This window comes from Manis pentadactyla, chromosome 15, assembly GCF_030020395.1.
Source record: "Manis pentadactyla isolate mManPen7 chromosome 15, mManPen7.hap1, whole genome shotgun sequence".
Lineage (NCBI taxonomy): Eukaryota > Metazoa > Chordata > Mammalia > Pholidota > Manidae > Manis > Manis pentadactyla.
In genome coordinates this window covers 4,667,540-4,686,574 of record NC_080033.1, presented here as the reverse complement: position 1 = coordinate 4,686,574, position 19,035 = coordinate 4,667,540, and the positions used below count along the sequence as shown (strand labels likewise).

At 38.6% G+C, this 19,035-nt stretch overlaps 1 protein-coding gene and 2 long non-coding RNA genes across 3 annotated transcripts in view; 2 read left to right on the top strand and 1 right to left on the bottom strand.

Annotated features, from left to right (window-relative positions):
• LOC130680903 (zinc finger protein 541-like) overlaps window positions 1–19,035 on the bottom strand; it is a 507,420-nt gene that overhangs the window by 342,815 nt on the left and 145,570 nt on the right. The gene's annotated exons all lie outside the window — the stretch shown is intronic.
• LOC130680917 (uncharacterized) overlaps window positions 1–19,035 on the top strand; it is a 477,927-nt gene that overhangs the window by 340,720 nt on the left and 118,172 nt on the right. The gene's annotated exons all lie outside the window — the stretch shown is intronic.
• The window catches only part of LOC130680919 (uncharacterized), a 29,419-nt gene continuing 23,503 nt past the window's right edge, over window positions 13,120–19,035 (top strand). Inside the window, exon 1 of the long non-coding RNA XR_008993953.1 lies at window positions 13,120–13,660. This is a non-coding gene — a long non-coding RNA (uncharacterized LOC130680919). The remainder of the gene's footprint in view (window positions 13,661–19,035) is intronic.

The following is a 19,035-nucleotide window of genomic DNA, read 5'->3' as shown; positions in this document are numbered from 1 at the left end:
TATGATAGCTCTATTTTCAATTTTTTGAGCAACCTCCATACTGTTTTAAATAATGGCTGTTACCAATTACATTTCCACCAAGAGTGCACAAGGTTTCTTTTTTCTCTGCATCCTTTATTATTTTCTTGTCTTTTTGGAAATAGCCAGTCTAGCAAGTGTGAGGGGATACCTCACGGTGGTTTTGCTTTGCATTTGCCTGGTGATAGTGATGTTGAGCACATTCTCGCGGACCTGATGGCCATTTGTATATCTTTGGAAAAATGTCTATTTAGATCTTCTGCCTATTTTTTAGTTAGATCATTTGTTTTTTGCTATTGAATTGAATGAGTTTTTATATATTTTGCATATTAGTCTCTAATCAGTTATAACTTGCAAATATTTTCCCCCATTTGGCAGGTTGTTTTTTCAATTTGCTGATGTTCCCTTTTTGGGCAGAAGCTTTTTAGTTTAATGTCTCATTTTTTATTTTTATTTTTGCTTTTATTGTCAAATCCAAAAAATTATCACCAGATGGATGTCAAAGGGCTTATCCACTAGGAACTTTGTTCTAGGAGGTTTATGGTTTTAAATCTAACATTAATCTTTAATCGCTTTGAGTTAATTTTTCCGCATGGCATTAGGTGGTGGTTTCATTCTTTTGCACGTGGCTGTCCAGTTTTCCCGCGACCATTCACTGAAGAGTCTGTCTTTTCTCCCTCGTATATTCTTGGCTTCCTCGTCATAAATTAATTGACTGCATATGTGTGGGGTTATTTCTGGGCTATTTTCCATCGAATGGCTTGTCTGTTTTTATGCTAACACAATCCCATTTTGATTATTAGAGCTTTGCAGTATAGTTTAAAATCAAAGCCTGTGATGCCTCCAGCTTTGTTCTTCTTAAGTTTGCTTGCTTTGGGTCTTTGGGGTCTTTTGTTGTTCCATACAAATTTTAGGATTCTTTGCTCTACTTCTGTGAAAAATGCCATCAGCAGTTTGATAGGGATTGTGTTGAATTGGTAGTTTGGTTAGAGCACAATGGACTTTTTAACTACTAATTCTCCCAATCCCTAAGCAGAGAATATCTTTCCATTTACTTAAGTTTGCAAACATCAGTGTCATATAGTTTTCAGTATACTGTTTTTTCACCTTCTTGGTTAATTTATATATAGGTGTTTTATTCTTTTTGATGGAGTTGTAAATGGAATTGTTTTCTTAATTTCTTTTTCTAATAGATCATTATTAGTCTATGGAAGTGCGCCTGATGTTTTTATATGTAGATTTTTGTATCCCTGGAAATTTACTGAATTTATTGATTAGTTCTAACCACTTTTTGGTGGAGTCTTCAGGATTGTCTACATATAATCTGTTATCTGCAAATTGTGGCACCTTTACTTATTCCTTTCTGGTTTTTGAGGCCTTTTCTTTTTTTTTTTTCTTGTCTGATTTCTTGAGCTGGGACTTCTAATACTATGTTGAGTAAAGGTAGAGAGAGTAGGTATCCTTGTAAATTTCTGTCTCTACTTTTAATATTCATTCTGACATATATTTTTGATAATTTTGATCATTTTGATTCTAATCTGATCATCTTGTTGAAAGAAAAGCAACTTCCCTATAAGTGTAAACTTTTGCATTTAAGAGAATGCTTTCTTATGAATGTTGTGACAGTTTTATTGTGCAGTTGATTCAGTTATTTATATTTGCTTAAATAAACATTTGCCACTAGGCATTTTCTATTAATAATAAAAGTGCATATTCCTGAACACAGGGATTATAGGCTGAAGCAACATTATCTAGATGATGAAGTGACTGGTACACTGTATAAACAATTGGAATCTCCTGAGTAAATGTCTCAGATATCATGTTCATGTTAGCACACTTACTGAATTTAGATCTGTCCCTTTGTTTTTGTGCTATTCTGAAATTTGATTTAATTGTGCTAATGGGTCATAAAATGCTCTAGTTTTCTAGAGTTCTTGAATTTCTCAGCTATGTAAAGTCATGCAACTTGGATGTACACTATCCAAGGTGTCAAAATTACACAGAAACTCACATATTTTACTGCTTTTAATTTCTCAACAACCAGTTGATCTTCAAAGATGATTCACCGGGAAACCAGAGGGTATGTTGGGTTTGTTCACATTATGAGATTAGGTCATTTCTGGATTCTTTTAGCTAAATGAAAAAATAACTATAATGCCATGTGATTTGTTAAATGGCTATAAATTTGATTTCATATACATCTTGCAGAATTAGGAGACTTTGAGAATTTATCCAAACTTCTGCATCTATTACAAGGCCTTTAAAAATAAGAGCTATGCAATGAGCACGATGAAAATATGTTCATTACAACTAAAGATGCTAATTCTTTTACCTGTATAGGCTGCATTCTTCAGGGTATGTCAGCAGGAAGGACCTTGTTTATTTAAAAAAACCCTTTTAAATTTGGTCATGTAGTCCTCTGGAAACATGGCTTTTCTATTAATTTCTACTACAAAATTTAGAAATAGCATTTAACGAATGGTAGACTAGTAAGTAATGGGGTTAAGTAAATAGCTTCTGAATATTATAACTATATTTTTCTAAAGATTTTGCTATGCATTCAGTATGATGAACTCATATAATGAAGATGTATTCTGTCAATATGCATTCACAGCATACATGGATAATGGTTCCAAAGAAACTGTTTTAAGATATGCTCTGAATATGTATGAAGAACAATAGACACAGGTTATGGGTTCAACAAATAGTAAGGGCCCAAAAGCAGAATAAATGGCTTTATTAATCCTTATTCACTGAAAATACTTAAGAAACAAAAAAGAAACACACCATGTTATAAGTCTATATATATATATATACACACACACCACAATTTTAGCAAGTCTTTATGAGCCCATTGATACTGCACAGTAATGTATTTTGTTACAGGATATTAGCTAGTCCATAAACATAGAGAATGGTTTAGATTATTAATGTAACTTACATTTTAATAAGATGAAATATTTAGAAGATTTTTGCACCAGTGATCTGTTGATCAAATCACAGGCTCGGTGGATTGCTTCTCTTTTGTGGGAACTCCTAAGAGACTCCTAATCCCACAGATGACAACTATCAGTTTTGGAGAAAATACATAAAACAATTACCTGAAGGCTATGGATAAAGACAACGAAAAAAGGGTGAGGAATCTTGGAAGGGAGTCAATACTTGAATGAAGGAAATGACGTGGTTTGAGTTACCAGTTTTTGCAAGTTTTGGACTAAAGACAAAACATTGAGGTCCAGTAGAAAACTTGTGGTCTTTCTGGTTTAACAAATCAGAAGACAACTCAAGGCATTACTGCTGTAGGAAGATGACAAGTAACCCTGAAAATTGAAGAACCAGAGAAGGAGGAGCCCAAGCTCTGTGGATAAATTCTATACAAGTGTCTAAATCATGCATAAGGACCAAAAAAAATAAAATGAACTGAGATTTGAGATGCAGTGGGTGAGACAGACTTTTCAGTTTGAAAAATCAAATCGAGTTAATTACCTGTCAAGTCAGAAATACCAACACTCTTCAAAGGAATAAAAAAGAAACCAGAGTCTCCACAACATAACACTCAACACTATCCAGGACACAATCCAAAATTACTGTTACACAAAGAACCAGGAAAACGTGACGCATTCTCAAAGAAACAGGTAATCATCAGAGGCTATAATCATTTCATTGCTAACAAATTATCACAAATTTAGCCGCATAAACTACATAGATTTATTATTTTGCAGTTCCCTTGGGGCAGGATATCAGGCACAGCCTGGGGAAATCCTGTGCTCAAGCATTAAAAGGGTCCAGTCAAGGTGTCTTCTGGGCTGAGCTCTCACATGGAGGCTCTGCTAGGGAAGAATTTGCTTCCCAACTCACTCATGTTGTTGGCAGAGTTCATTTCTTCATATGACTAAGGACCCAGCATGTTAATGGTTGTCAACAGGAGGCCATCTTCAGATATTAATGCCTTCCAATAGTTCCTAGAGGCAACCTGCCATTCCTTGACACATGGGATTATCCACTGTGGCTTCTTACTTCATCAAGAATTGATCAAATTAAAAGAAAAATAGATAATAACTCTACAATCACAGTAGAGTATTAGGTCTGGGATTTGAGTGTACTCTACAAGACAATAAATTAGCTAATTTCTGTTTCATAGATGTTAGCTGAAAATACAAGACTTGTGAGTCAGAAAAAGAGTTTATTTTTCACCACAAGCATAAATATCAACATCCTTGCATCAGTTCCCCTTGGTGCTGAGTACCCTGATGGAATCAGACAGGTGTGCAGTGCAGGTGAGGAATCTACTGCTTTTATAACAAGCAGTAAGTGTGCCGTATCCCTGGGGTTTGTGGGGTGGTATGTCCTCTCTTAAGGTCACCAGTGACATTAAAAACTCTAAGAAATGGCTCAGATAAAAAGAAGTCAGAGTCCTACAGTCCTGGCACACCTAGCAAAATATGCATGAATATAAGGTCCAGTGAAAACTGTATCTCACAAAAAAATAGTAACACCACACTCAGCAATTGATACAAAAACTAGACAAAATATCAGTAAACACATAGAAGATCTGAAAAATACCATAAAAGTAATTTTACCCAATTGATATTTGCAGAACACTATACATAAATATAGTGATTATGGTCTGTTTATGAAAATAGACCATATACAGGGCAGCTAAATAAGTCTCAATATATTTGAAAGAATAGAAATTTCTGACCAGAACAAAATGAAGTTAGAAATTTATAACAAGATTCCAGGGAAGCTGTTAACATCTGGAAAATAATAATACACTGTGAAATAATTTGCAGATCATAGGGAATTGTAAGGGAAAGTAGAAAAAAAAATTTTTTGATAATATTAAAAATACAGTGTATCAGAGTTGTTGGTAAAGAGCTCTAAAGCAGTGCTAAGAGGGAAATTTATAGCTTTTAGTTTTTATGTGCAAAAGGAGGAAAGTTCTAAATCAATAATCCACCTTAGGAGCCAGAAAAAGTACAGCAAATTAAACCCAACGTACATAGAAAAATTTGAGTAGAATTGAATGGCAACAGACAAAGAATAGGGGCATTTTTAAAGCCAAAACTGATTAGTTGAAGTGATCAACAAAATTGATAAGTTCCTAGCTTGCAGGTCAAGCAAAGGATGAGAGTTAGGAGAGGGAGAAAGCGAAATCAAGAATAAATGATGCATTTCCTCTCCTATAGATATTAAAAGGAAAAAAAAAGAATATTAAGAATGACTTTTGCCAAAAAAATTGCTTTAAATATAATTTACCAAAATTAAAACAAAAATGGAACAGCAATCTGCAACTTCGGTAAGGGCAAAGATTTCTTAGAAAGGGACAGGCAGTATTATACTTCAAAACAATCACTAAATAAAATACAGGCTTGAGGACTAGATTCACGGCATTGTATTTGTTTTGTAACAATAGGGCTTTAGAGTCTTCAAGTGTGTGCGTGAGGAAAACACCAGAGAACGTCCCAGTAATGTTATGAGGCTTAAACATGTGGTAAATACTTAAACTATGGCAGGAAGCCTGGGACACGGCTCCCAGCACTCTCTGTCTCGTGGGATTCACCCCCTCCTTTAATCTACTCCCCTTTAATGTGGTCTGCATCTACCGACTTGCTTCTAACTGATAGAATATGTTTTTGTTTTTGGTCTGGGTTTTGTATTTGTTTGCAGTTTGCTCTGGTAGCTTAGCAATGTCACTGGTCCCCCAGTAGGTTCAACGACTCCTTTAACAATGGGCATTCGCATTATTTCTAGTTCTCGTCAACAAACACAGTGTCGGACACAAGCAACATTGTACACGTATCCTCACCCACTGGGGATATCTCCATGAAATAGATTCCCAGGAGTTGCGGTGGGTAGAAAGGTATATGTAATTTTTATTTTAATTAAAGTTGCCAGGTTACTTTTCAAAAAGAAATCTTTTCTCCTATTACCACCAGCATTGTCATTGCAGAGCCCCCTGCAACAATGTATATTGTTCCTCATCTACTGTCAAATATATATACATATATATATGTATGTGTGTGTGTATATTATATGCATGGGTGTATATATTTAACATGTATATGGTATGTATATACATAAAATATGTTTTACTTACATATAGGTATTTTAGATTTTCTGTCTTGGTAAGAAGTTTCCATGGTAGATAGAGTTTCACCTGTAGATTATATATGCAATTGCCTAGTTTCCCTCTAGGATTTAGATTTTTATTTTTTACACTTAAATCCTTTTGTCATATATATTATTGCTGGACCTGTTTCACCAATCTCTTGCTTTATTCCTCTCTCAATACCACATTGATTTGGCTACTGTGACTGTGTAGAGAGTTGTAATGACTGGTAAGGCAAGTCTCCCTCAGCGTTCTTTTATATCAGCTGTTTGAGGAGGGGCATGCAGTTAGTCTCGGGTATTTATTCTTCCATATTAATTTTGAGATATTTTACCCCCAAATAAAGAGGAAACCAAAAATTGCAACCAGAATTCGAATTGGAATAATATTAAATGTAAAATTACATTTGAGACAAATAACATTTTATATTAAAACGTCTCATTTTGGAATGTAGGCTATCTTCCCATTCAGATCTTTTTTTATGAGATTTTATACTTTTCTTTATATAGGGCATGTGTCTTGTTAAATTTATTTCTGGAGACTTCATAATCTTTGTCAATATTGGGCAAAGCATATGATTTCATTTCCATTTCCAGTTTCTTATTGTCTATTTAGAGAATAGTACTGAATTTTAAAAACATACTTATTTTATATCCACCTACATTACTATAATAGTAGTTACTGTTTTTACTAGTGCCATAATTCTAGGGATACAACGTAACTGCCACAAAAAGAGAGCTTTACCATCCCCACTGATGACCTCACCATGTTTATACTGATCATGTTTCATTTGTACTATATTTGCTAGGTTCCAGACAATATTAAATAATAGATAATAACATTATTTAATATATTTTATTAAATTGGCTTTAGTGTTAGCTAGAATAATGTTTGTTCTTGATTTTTTTAAAGACTATTGCATTTAAGCAGTTTCCTCAATTCCTTTGACTTAGTGCTTTTATTGGTGATGACTTGAGTTTTATCAAATGCTTTATTTGGCATTTTTCTCTTTAAATTATTTGACATATTTTATTAAGTTGACATTTCTCAATGTGGAATCATCCTTGCATTACAGGAATAAATATTTATTCCATATCCCATATTCCAAATGTTTATCATGCCTTATTCATTTGCTACATGCTAGATTCTATTTGGTATTGTTTTATTTTAAATTTGAATGTGTTATAAGGTTTATCTGTACTATTATTTATGTTGTTTATCAAGTTTGGACTTACTGTTACTTCAGTTTTTGCACAATGAATGGAGGACTTTTACAAGTTTTCCTTCAGTCTATAATGGTGTATTTGACATTTAATTTGTGTACTCTTTGAAAGTTAGATGGGAGTCAGTGATAAACCAGTGTAATCCCAGTGCCTTTTTCAATGGTAGATCTTAAATCATTTTTCAAGTTTCTCCAGTGGTAACTGGAATGATTGGTTTGTCCACATGTGATCATTTTGGTAGTTCATATTTTTTCTCAAATATTTTACAAACCTAGAGGAATTAAATTGCATGGAATTTTATTTTCTAGCCTCATAATTCTTTTTTGGGGGGAGTGGGTCCACCACAGGTTGTATTTTGTTTTCTCTCAGCTGTATTGAGGTATAGTTGACATAAAATTGTAAGATATTTGCAGTGTACATTGTGTGATTTAGTGTATGTGCACACTGTGAAAGGATACCCCCATCTAGTTAATTAACATCCATCACCTCAAATATTTTCCTTTTTTTTGGGTGTGGGGAACATTTAAGTTTTACTCTCAGCAAATTTCAATGGTGTTATCAACTGTAGTCACCATGTTTTACATTAGGTCCTCAGACCTTAGAGCTGAAAGTTTGTCCCCTTTTACCAGCCTCTCCCTATTTCTCCCATTGCCCAGCTCTTGGCCACCACTTTTCTACTCTTTCTCTGAGTTCAACTTTTTATTTTGTTTAAGATTTCATATATAAGTGACAGCATGTAGTGTTTGTTTTTCTCTGGCATATTGCACTTAGCGTAGTGACCTTAAGATCCATCTGTGTTGTCACAAATGGCAGGATTTCCTTCTGTGTATATATGTAAAATCACATCTTTACCCATTATCTATTCATGAACATTTAGGTTGTTTCCGTCTCCTGGCTATCGTGAAGAATGCTGCAGCGAGTATGGGGGTGCAGAATCTCTTTATAGCCTATGATCATTTCCTTTGGATCTGTGCTCAGAAGCGGGATTGCTGAATCACATGGTGGTTCTACTCATGATTCTTGTAGTGTCTCCTCTACAGGTCTTTCTTACTCTTTTCTAATTCTTAATCTTATGTGTGTGTGTGTGTGTGTGTGTGTGTGTGTGTATGTTTCTAATTTATTCTTAATCAAGACCACATTAGGTTTGATAGATTTTTTTCAAAGATTCATCATTGGATTGTTTATCATTTCTATCTTTTAAAAAGTTATTAGACTTAAACAAATCTGGAATTAATAGACTATCTGATAGTTTAAAATATTTGTATTCTTTAAAGTTTCTTTATATGAATATTATTTTCATATTTTTCATCTTTTTTAATTTGAATAAAGGCATTTAAGCTTACACCTTTCCCTCAGAGGATAGCTTTTCCTGTCTTTTCTAAGTTTAGATTCAAATTATTCTCCATTTCTTTGTACTCCAGTGAATTTGTATCTCACTTTTGATTTTTCTTTTATCTAATGATTTTCTAAGAGTATGTTTCTTAATTTTAAGGTAGTTTGGATATTTTTGATCATTGATTACTTCTTAAATGTACATAAATTAATTACATGTCTATATACTAGGAAATTTGAAATTTTAAATCCCATGTAAAATAGCATCAAAAAAACATAAAGTTGTTGGTAGACAATTTTCTATTCATCTCTCTCATTTCTGCATATCTTAGCAGCATAGGCACTGCCTTTGTTCTGAAATATCTTTTCAAGGGTGCCTGTGTTGGAAAAAACACCAGAAGACAGATAGTGTCTCTTGCTACAGAGCAAAGGGCAGGCTTACTTACTGCTTGTTATAAAATTTTTAGGCCTCTAAGTTTGTGTAGTTATCACATGACCTTTCTTGCATCATCCTACGGGAACTGCATTTGGAGAGGCTGTACAAATTCTGATACTCTGGCAGGTGCTGTTGCTGTGAGCTATAAACTATCTTTAGTTTGTGATCCAGGAGTCTCCTGTCATCTGCCAGCATGCACCTAACTGTGGTAAGCTAAATTGTTAGCTTGCAAATAGAGTAAAATTTCAGAAACTCATAATTCATGAGAAAAATACTTGGGGATAAAGCTAACAAAATGTGCAATACCTTTACATTCAAATTACAGAAATCACTGGTATTAAAAAAGACAACTAAATGGAGAGATACATTACTATTGGTTGAGAGATTCACTATTGTTATGTTATCCATTCTTCCTGTATTAATATTATAGATTCAGTGCAATCCTTTTCAAAATTCTAGCAGGATATTTTGAAGAGATAGACAATATTCATAAATTTATGTGGAAATTCAGATGATTTAAAAGTCACACCAATTTCTAAGAGGAACACTGTTGGAAGACTTGTACCTTATGATTTCTAGACCTATGATAAACTATAGCTACAGGTGTTCATAATGTGAGGAAAACCAATTGATGGAATAGCATAGAATGTCCAGAAATACACCTACATTTTTATGGTCATTTGATTTTCAACAAAACTGGAAAACGTATTGAATGTGGAAAGAAAAGTCTTTTCAACAAACTGTGTTATATATGAAAATGAAAAATTTTGAATCAAGACCCTTCTCTCACTTCATACACAAGGAATACAATTTGAGAACAATGTAGACCTAAATTTAAAACTCAGTCATAATGCTTTTCAAAGAAAACAATCGAAGACTATCTTTTTAACTTCAAAGTAGGCAAAAATGTCTTGAACAGGCCACAATACCATAGCACAAACCATAACACTTAAAAAATATATATTTTAAAATTCAGCCTTTTAGGTCATCAAAAGACTCCATTAAAAATATGAATGGGCAAGCTACTGGGAAAAAATATTCATAGTGCATTTATCTAACAAGGGGCTTGTATCCAGAACATACACACACACACACACACATACATACATACACATATATAATATATATATTAAATATATATGTATATATACACAAATGACAAAAATTCAAGGAACTCAATATAAAAATGGTCAAGATATATGAATGGTTTATAAACAATGAAAAAACCCACAACCTCATTAGTTATCAGAGAAGTTCAAATTTATACCACAGGGAGATACTACTTTTACCTACTACAATGGCTAGTTTTCTTTTTCAATTACAGGATAAAATGTTACAAAGGATATCAAACAAGTAGACCTCTTCTATATTGCTAATGGTATAACTTCTTTGAAGAAACCTTCGGCAGTTTTTCAAAAGTTAGCTATATGCTTGTCCAAAAATCCTACTTCCAGGTATTTGCCCAAATAAAAACATATGCACACACAAAATTTGTACTCAAATGTTCATAGATTTATTAGGAATATGCAAAACTTCAAATACCCTAAATACCCATCAGCAGGTAAATGAATAAACAAATAATGGATAAACAAATCCACATAAATGAAATAGCAATACAAAGAATAAACTACTGATACATGCACCAATGTGGATGAATATAAATATGATAATGTTATGCTAATTAATATAGACACAATAGAATGCACAATGTTTAAATCCATTGTTATAAAATATAGCTTGAGACAAAACGAATTCATATTGATAGAAATAGATACTTGTTGGTAGGGGGTTGCAGTCAGGGAGGAGGAATAATGATAGGAGGAAGGCAAGAAGAAACTTCCTGGGGTGATGGAACATTGTATAGCTTGTTTTGGGTGGTGATTAGTGATTATGTATATATATATAAATTTATAACTGAATATTGCATTATATATTAATATCTCAATTTTTTAAATATGGGAATATATGGTGCTTTGGTGAGGCAGAGGAATTCACTTATTTTACGCATAGGTATGATAGAAAAACTCAGACACAAAATTTACTTTTTGGCTGAAGGACAATTCCTGTGTTTATTTGGCTTGAGAAGCAAGGGAACAATGATCCTCTGCTCCTGGAATATCAACTTAGTACTAAGTTGATATCAGCTGAGTACTAAGGTGGTTGTCAAAGATGCAGCACTCTCTTTATAGTTCTGAATGGTGTTCTACTGTACTCTGGATTTAGAAAGAAGAAGTGCTAAATGATTGTATTAGTTTTCTATTGCTGCATTACCAATAACTCCCAAAGCTTTGTGAGTGATTTGAAATAAATGGCCATCTATTATCTCTATTATGTCTGCCGGTAATGAATCTAGGCGAGGCTTAGTTTAGCTGGGTTCTCTGCTTCAGGGCCTCTCACAGGCTGAAATCAAGGTGTTATCTAACACTGGTTTCCTGTGAAGGCCCAACTGGGGAAGGATCGGCTTCCAAGCTCACTTGTGTGGTTTTTGGCAGGATTCAGTTCTTTGAGGGCTGTTGGCAGAAGGTCACCCTCAGTTCCTTGTCTTAGGGCAGAGAGAGAAAGAGTGAGTGAGAACCAACAAGACAGAGACAGAAAGCAAGCACTAGCAAGATGGAATTCTCAGGCTTTTGTAGCACAGTCATGGACGTTATATACCATCATTTTTGCCGTATCCTGCTCATTGCACGCAAGTCACTCGATCTAGCCAACTCAAGGAAAAGGACTACACAGGAGGTGAGAAACACTGAAGGTCAGCCTAGAATGCTGCCTGCCAAGATATTTACTGATTTGTCTAGTACAGGAGAAACTAGATGAAAGGTACTATTTTATGGGAAGTAGTATTTTCTGGTCTTCAGTTAGCATGAATTACTTTATTTAATAATATTGAAAAATATACATGCTAGAGAGAAACTTTAACAATTTCTCAATATACATGCATAGTACATAGTTATAAGTGTATAATATAAACATCAACAGGGGAACAAAGCAATCTTTTAAAATTACAAATTATTAAATATGCATTACAATTTGTATAGTTAAGGACTCTAGCAAATATAGCTTACATGTTTTCAAATTTTAAAAAATGAGATACATACAATAGCATGCATGAATCTTAGTGTTTAAATATTTTCTGACATGTGTGCACTCATGTGACCATGACCCAGATCAACATATCAAGCACTCTCACTAACTTTTTCCCTTTCACCTATTTCACCCGTTCTCTACCACCTTTCCCTGTGGCAACCACCAGTCTGTTCTCTGTGTCTATGTGTCTGTTTCTGTTTTGTTTCTTTGCTTTTTAGAGTCCACATGTAAGTGAAATCATATGTTATTTGTCTTTTCTGACTCATTTCACTTAGCATAATACCCTCTAGGTCCATCCATATTGTCATAAATTGCTAGAGTTCATTCTTTTTTATGGCTGAATAATATTCCATTGTACATATGTGCTACGTCTTTTTTATCCATTCATCTGTCAATGGACATTTGGGTTGTTTCCATGTCTTGGTGATTGTATGGTGTGTAAGAATGTGTGAATAGCAGGCTTTCCTGCAGGCTCCTCACTTTAATATATAGTAAGGGGCAGTAATAGCTAATGTCATAGATAGCAAATTTGACACGTTTCTATTTATCTTTTGTAATGAATTATTCAAGGTTGAATTATGCTAACGTTTACTACTATAACTATTTGAATATGCCTGTAAATGTGAAAAGTCCTAAGGGCTGCCCAGAATGGTGTTCAGCACTAACTATCTGCCATGGGCCACGAACATGGCATTTCTACCCCAGTCTCGCATCCTCACCCTCCTCCGATTGCCTGGCAACCTGGCAATGGTCACAAGGGCCTGCGTGATTCTTCCTCAAAGAAAATTGGTGTTTCCATTTGAACAAATATGAGCTTCACATTTGGGTATATGCCTCTGTCTACCTGGTCGGAGAATACGTGATGTGCCCTCTCTATTCTCTAAATCACCCTAACACATCTGGTCACGTACAGGTTGTGGGTACAGAGTGTAGTGAAATAATGGCCAACGCGCTTCAGGCTGGATTTATGCTTCATGAGCTAAAATGGTTCTTAACTATTTATGTTGCCACATTAGGTAGCCATTCACTTTTAATGTGTTTCTAATAAGAAAACACTATGCAAAGATGTATTTTAGCAGAATTTTATAAGCCCTCTACGCAAGAGGTAATAACCAGCATCCTGGAAATAAACTGTCACTTTTACTTGCATTTTAAGCCAGATTAATACCTTCCTTTCATTTATAACTTGGTCCTAGACTGAAAGCAAAATCACTATCCATTTATTTCTTATTCAAAGGTTGGAAGAAAAAGGTACCAAACAAAATGATTTTGTATAAAAAGTTTCCAGGTTCTGGCAGCAAAGGTCTGGATTAAAGCCTCGGCCTGCCGTTCACCAGCTGTGACTCAGGATGCCGCTGAATGTTTGGCTCGGTAGTAAAACGGGATCATGTTGATTCTAGAGCTGTCATGACATCTCACCCTTGTGATTCACACCCTGGACTTATCTTGACACAGGTATGTTCTGCTTTTAAAATCTTAAATCTACAGCATCTCAATCTCAGAACTCAGCCTTTGGCCATTGGCGTTGATACTCTCTCCTGTCCTGCACACCTGCTCTTTGTTGTTGAATAAACCTCTCGTCTCTTCTGTAGGTCTGTTCCCATGCAGTTCTAACAACTTGTCCACTCCTCTGGGGGCTCCACAATTCCTTAATTTAATGATTTGAAGCCAACTTGTGCTATCTCCTTCGCCCCTTGCTCTTCCAGAATATCCACCTTGGAGACCCCTTATCTAAAGTCAGTCCAGCCGTTAGCTTTCTTTTGCTGCATTTGGGCCGCACAGCACAGCCCAGGGAAGAGAGCAGCGCCTCACCCAGTGAGCAGCCCAGTGCTACGTCCCAGCCGACGCTGTCTGTCCTGGCTCAGTTTCTTCTCCTGCTCCCTAGAAGAGTCACTCCAAACCTTCACTTCTTTCCTGTTCCACTACCCCTGCCTTCACTGCTCTGCAGGTCACCTTTCCACCTGCCTTTGAGAAAGTGGGGCCCTCAGAGAGCTCTCTGCAATGCCTCGCTCCCCCTCCACACCCCGCACAACCGTTCTCGTCCCTGCCCTGCCTCGGTGCGGGACTTTCCTCTCCTGTTCAAGGCTCATGCTCCTCCGTGGGCGAGGGCCCCCTCCTCCTCCTGTTTCTGGTCTCTCCCAGCGTTTTCTCAGGATTGCCTCTTTCTTCTCAGCACACAGACATTTTCAAATGAGGTCTTAGCATCAGTTGCCAACTCTTCCCAGACAGCCAGCTTTTTCCTACTTCTTTGTCTCCACTTCGCCAACTTCCGTTGTTAACTTCCCACCGTACAATCTGGCCTCCGTCCCTGCCTGGTGATCCCCTCTTGCTCTCCAGGGCCTCGGAACCGCCAGAGCCAACAGGCCTGTCCAGTCCTCGTGCCCCTGGGTCTCCCACGGCATCTGGTTCTGACTCTGCCCTCCTTCATGAAACTCGTCACAGCCTCTGCTCTGAAACGCCCTCCTTCCTTGACTTCCAGTGACACTGTGGCTTTCTCTTTGCCCGCCATCTAGCTGTTTTTCCTTAGTGTCCTCTGTGAGTCCTTCTCTTTCCTGAGACCTGCTGGCCCCCTGGAGCTCAGCCCCTTCACCTGGGATGCCTGACGGCTACATCTGTCTGGATGTCTGCCTGGGCCCTGAGAACTTCGTACGTCCCAAACTGAAGTCATGTGCTTCCCCCTCCATGTTTCCCCCTGAGTAGAGTGTCTCAGCGGAGGTGCCCTTATCCACCCAGATGCACCCCAGAACCATCAGCTTCTTCTGGAGTCCTTCTCTCTCAGTCTCCAGCGCCCCATAAAAAGTCTGGTTGAGGCTTGTTTCTTTGTTTATTCCTTGGATCCATTCTCTTCTCTCTGCACAGACTTTGTTTCACATTTTGACTAGTTTAATAGGCTACAAATCTTGGGGGAGACGGATGAAGTGCAGCCCCACAGCTGGGGGCAGTAGGGGGTGGGGAGGAGAGAGGAAGATGGTCATGGGGGGTCCTTTCTGGAATCCCGTCTGATCCTGTGACTCCGGTGTAAACCCTTCGGTGTCACACTCCTTAGTACGATAGGGAGCTCTTCTTGGCTGGGATCCTGTCTGTTTTCCAGCCTCATTTCTTGCTGTTTTCCATAAATAGTGATGCCACAGCCATACACTGATTCTGGTCCTTCCTAATATGTTATCCAGTACCTTTATTCTCAGTGCCTTAGATACGCTTCTCTTTTCCTGACCTGGTCCCTCGGTTCAATTACGACTGAATCACAGTCTTACCTTTGCTCCTATTCCTGTCCAGCCCAGTCCAAGTTGGGAATGAATGTAAGGTAATAAAGTGAAACGAGTGGCAAGAGTAGAGTGTTAAGTGTCTGCTGCCAGAGGGACCCGGAGATCTGGCTCTGAGCATCCTAGTGGCCAAAGCACAGAGGTAAACGTCATAGGTTACAGGGGAACTTGTTTGGGCCAACTGTTATGGCCTAACAGAAGCTTCTCCCATAACACCTCATAAAAAGCAGAGTGTGGGGTGCAGGCTTACACTCTCCGGCATCCAGAAAATAGATCTCATGGTGCACCGCTTAGGCATGTTGGTTAAAATATCCTCTGATGCAGGTCAGTGGCTTCGTGCAAACCCACTTCACGAAGTGGGCGGGTGGGTAGGCGGAGGAGAGAAGCTCTCAGAGGCACCCACGGAAGTTCTGTCTTACTCTGGGGAGACCCGCGCATTACCTGGATGTGGGGAGCCTCTGGGATCCATTGTTGAGGACTGATGGAATTGCCATCTGGCACATGACCTCTGGGGTCAGCTTTTACTGCCAGTAATGCTGTTCCCATCCCACCCCCACCTTTTCTTACAGGCTTTTCTTCCTAGGCTTAGCAGAACTTGATCATGTGAGGCAGTAAATCACCGAAGTCCAGAGCAAATCTCACTTGACATTTTTATCTGGACTCTTCTGGGGGCCTTTAATTAGCATGATTGCACCACGGAAGATTGCTCCGATGGAATCTGTGTTGCTCTTGGTTGGGGTAATAGCTATTGAAGGTTCTCTAGTTTCTATTTCTGGTCATCTAGGACAGACTCTGATTAAAAGTGATTAAAACCCCTTAATATGGTATAATAAAGGGTGGTTGGCAGTGTGTTTACATGGATTTTAAAAATGCATTAGCACATGAACTTACATAGTTGTAAGAAAGTCATTCCAAGAGTCCATATGTTTGCCATTCTGGCTCCCTCAAACACAAAGCATATGCCACTGTGTAGGAATCCGTTGCTGGCATGGTCACTGCCCCATAGCCCGTGCAGCCAAGGTGTCCTTGGCCATATTACCCACACCCATGACATTCTCGGCCTTTGTTAATGGGATTTGGGGGGGTGCAGCCCAGTACATCACGTCTGGGGCCTTGCAGGTCAGATGGGCTTCAAGGAGCATCAGAATATGTTGTGATTAAAGACAGAACTCTCGTTAGCATCAAGGGTCCCGACCCCCCAGTTCCTGAATACAGGTTGCAGTGAAAAACCTCCTGCTGGTGCAGAACGCACTGTAGCAGTGGTTCTGAACCAGGTACCTCTGCTCCTCATGGGACATTTGAGACCATCTGGAAACATATTTGGTTTTCCTAATGTCTTGGAGGGTGCTACTGGCACCTAGTGGATAGAGGGATGCTTCCACACCTCCTTCAGTACACAGGACAGACCCCACAATTGAGTTATCTGGCCCCAAATGTCAATAGCATCAAGGCTGAGAACTCCTACACTCTAACTTTCAAAGCAGATGCCCATATTACTTGCTTAAAGCTTATTGTGGCCTGGTGAGGGAGGAGGTGTAAAAGTTTTATCTCCATTTTACAGATTGAAAATCTGAAGCTTAGAGGGGTGATGGCCCTTCCCCTTCCCACGGGATCCGGCCATCTGATTAATCGTCCGGTTCTCATTCTGCTGCTCATCCACGTGCCTGGGCCGACAAGAGCCCTGGGGTCTCTGCAAATGTTCAGAAGGGCCGTGAGCTTTATCTAAGTGTTGATGGAACATCTCTGTGACCCCAGATTTCTCATGAAGGATGGGAACCCCAGTGTCATATCTTTCTCCTCGGTATCAAAGAGCACGTATCTATCAGAAGTACTGTGTAATAGACTTGATCTCACTTGACACTTGGAGAAGAATAATGTCTTTACAATGGGTGGAAATGTGATTATTTGCACAGTCCAATACCAGTTCACACCTTCAAATGCTTTATTTGTGGAATGTATGACACGGTCTGTTGTGACCACAGGCAAGAGTGGTGTTTTTGGAATTGAGAGTGCATGACCTGCCGCAAAGCGTTTATATTAAAAATCATGTACCCCTCAACTCTCTGGGTGTCTGTCTGGCTGCATATCTGCAGGGGGACTACCTTCCAGAGCCTGCCAGTTTAGTGAAATAATGAACCCGAGAAGGGTCACACAGGCCGATAGCAATACAGCTGTGTTCACATACCCATTGCCTGGGACTTGTTGTATCAGGAGATTCTGTAGCAGAGAGTTCAGTGCAAATGCCTCTCTGCCACTTCACTGCCTTGTCTATTCTTAGGACACGTGTGGCTGCCCCACTGGGCATTTCTTCCGGGCCATGGCTGGAGTTAGCATCTCATTCATGCTGACTGAGCCAGGGACTGTGCTGCACACTTTAGTTACATATCTAGCCCTTCGAACCTCAAAGCAAGCAAGATTATCTCCATGAAACATTAGAAAGCTTGAGCTGAGGGGGTGGCTTCACTTGTGTGTGATCCATACCTGGCTGAGGGCAGACCTAGAAGCGAAACTGAGGATGTGCTCATCCCGCTACTGAATGCTGCTGTCTTAAATAGACATGGCATTTGGACTTCAGTCTTTGCTTTTCAGTTAAGAAGGATACTCTCATCCTGGTTCGCAGAAGAGAAAACAGGGCCGCTAAGGCACCGAATGAGTTGACCATAGTGTAGAGCACAGAAATTACATCTCCGCCTCCTGAGGCAGCCAATGTGTTTTGAGGGCTAATAGACACAGGGAAATCCCAAAAGAATTCATCCACGCACACGCACACACACAAAAGTTTCTGAAATAAATTGACCCAACATTAGTCTCAGTTCTTCCCTTGATCTTATCAAATCTAAAGCGGCTCTACTCTGAATGGAGCAGACGGCAGTGCTCAGAGCTGAGAATTGCTCTGTGCCTTACAATGCGTTGCTTGAACAGCATCATTTAATGGCAGGAGTCTTGCCTCAGGTCTGATGAAGTCAAGTCAAGGGCATAGGATTTCTAATTCTTACTCTAACTGTCGCCCCACTTCCTGGGAGGGTTGCAGGCGTGCTGTCTTGGGTGTGTGCAGAAAGCATTCTGCCTCCCCCGCTGCTGTTTTCAGGTGCCCCGACTGTTGCCAAACGTCCTGTTATAAGTCACACTGGAGAGACCCGGGGCTGCCCAGGACCTCCCCATCCCCCCACCTTTCCCACCTCCCACATTTAATCAGATGCTGAACTTTTGATTTGCATAAGCGCCCTCTGCATTTACCTGGCATCCGCCCCCTTTGGCTCTCCTCCCATGGTCGCAGCCTCATTACCACTGTCCTGCCTGCTTCAGTCACCCTTCCATCCAGGTGTCTGCACACTACAGCCCGTGGCCCAATCCAGCCCACCACTGCCTGTTTTTTTACAACTCAAGAGCTGAAAATGGTTTTTATACTTAAAAGTGATTGGGAAAATACCAAATGGAGAATCATCTTTCATAACATGAAAATGATATGAAATATAAATTTCAGTGTTCATAAATAAAGTGTGTGGGAACACAGCCACACTCATTCATCATGTATCATCGGTGGTTTCTTTCACTCGACAGGGGCGG